Raw genomic sequence first — 2,286 nt, 5'->3', positions numbered from 1 at the left:
TATATATCTATTAATATATAATAATATATATATTAATATTATAATATTATAAATATATATATAAACCCCCACACAACACACACACACCAACACCACACACAATTATATATATATTTTAATATATATATATAATATATATATAATATATATAATTGCGTGTATAATATATATAATATATATATATATATAATAAAATATATATATAATTATATATATTATCATATTTAAATTGTGTTGTATATACGTTCAGCGGATAGGAAAGTGGACCCGACCCCCCGTTTCTGCACGATTTTGAAAAAAAAGGCCTTCGCCCCGGGTTATTGGCTCGGGCCTGTTCACGGCGAAAAACGACCTATCGCCTTGAGAAATCAAACGCAGGTGCTAGGGGAAAGTCACCCCCCGTGGCACAAGTGTTAGCGGGGGGGCCCGAACCATTGTTTTAGGAAGGGCCCATCCAAATAGGAAAGGGTAGTACTCCCAAAAATGCCCTTTGAAAAATAAAGGGGAAGAGGCCTGATTATACATGGGATAAACGGCTGTTGAAAAAAACATTAATAATTATATATATATATATATATTATATAATAAATATATATATTACATTACATAATATACATATACATATAAATATAATAAAACACACTACATTCATACACCACACACACTAAAAGGGTATAGATACTCTGTACAGTGGCTGACAGGGATTAAAACAACGAAAGGGGTGAACAACGCTACGACCGGCTTTGGGTAAAGCGGGGCGGGGGGGTCCGCGGTGTAGGGGCACCCGGGCCCGGGGAGAGGAGGGCTAGACCTTACTGCGCTGGTCGCGGGCAAAACGAACTCTCGGTCAAAGGGTCAATATAAAATGTGACCTCCCCCCTCGCTGAGGGGGTGGTTTTTATTTGGGATTTGGATCCGCTGGAACCAGCCACGTGGTCCACTGGTAACAGAAATAGAATTATTCACATCCTAGCACACACACACCCACCACACACACACAAAATATTTGTGTGGGGTTGTGTGTGTTTGTTGTGTTGTTTGTTTTGTATGTGGTGTTTGTGTGTATGTTTTTTGTGGTGTTACTGTTGGTGTGTGTATGTGTGGTGTGTGTAATGTATGATGTACACACACACCACACACACACACAATTATATAATATTATATATATATATATATTATATATATATATATATATATATATATATATAATCATCATTAGCCTGGGTCACCCCCTGCAGGACGTGGGCCTCTTCCCAATTTTTTTCCCAATTTTGTCTGCTTGTTTTTTTTGTTTCCGCCCCTCGGCCCCCCAAATTTCGATATTTCGTCGCGCCATCTTGTCTTGGTCTGGTTTTGGGTCTCTTTTATTTTATTAAACCCGCTGTTCATTCTTTGTCCATTGTTATCCGTCCCCGATGTTTTAACCTCCCCATTCCACTTTTTCTTTTTGATGTCGCAATATCCTCTTTTTTGTCTTTTCCCTGATCCACGTCGCCCTCATCCTACTTTGGCAAATTTCCCCGGGCATCGTCTTTCCACCCCTCTCTGGCACTTTTTTTTCCCTCCCCAAAATTTGGTTATAGTCCATGTTTCGATCCATAGTAAACGGTAAGAACTTTGGGTTAAAAGAACTTTTCTTTTTAAACAAATGAAAAAGAGCTCGATATTCTGTGTCGCCAAAGGCGCTCCAGCTAGACGATGTGTGCCAAATTTTTCCCCTTCGCTAGTGTGTTTGTTGTACGAGTTGTCCTAGGTATATTACTTTCCACTACCTCACATTCCCTTTGTACTTGTATCTGTTCGAAATGAACCTCTGTTAACTGATTTTAGTTTTTTTCTTTTTTGTCCAAAGTCCGTTTTTTCAGACTTCTCTTTGATCATTTTTTTATTGCTGCATTTTTTGGGGAAATTCACTGAAAAGAACAAATCATCGCAATTTGATTGTTTAGATATTCGTCTCCTATCTTGATACCTTTCCGTTTCCCTCTAACTTTTTGAATACTTCCTAAGACAAGCGTAAAATTTTTTGGGGTGAGATGGTATCCCCCTGTCTAACACCTTTTTTAAAATTGATTTTTGTCGGTTTGGGAAGGGAGTTGGGGTTGCTGCCCCATCTTTGTTTATCTTCCGGTTTTTTACAAAAACCTTCACTACCCCCTTTTTGGGGAGAGCTTCTAGTCTGCTGGTATCTCTACAGGGGTAAAATGCCTTTTTAATCGATGAATGCCAAAAAGGGGGTTTTTTATATTCGTTTTTTTTTTTTCCTTTTTTTTGGTGAGCGTGGGA

This window comes from Penaeus monodon, chromosome 38 (genome assembly GCF_015228065.2).
Source record: "Penaeus monodon isolate SGIC_2016 chromosome 38, NSTDA_Pmon_1, whole genome shotgun sequence".
NCBI lineage: Eukaryota > Metazoa > Arthropoda > Malacostraca > Decapoda > Penaeidae > Penaeus > Penaeus monodon.
This window is presented reverse-complemented; position numbering follows the sequence as displayed.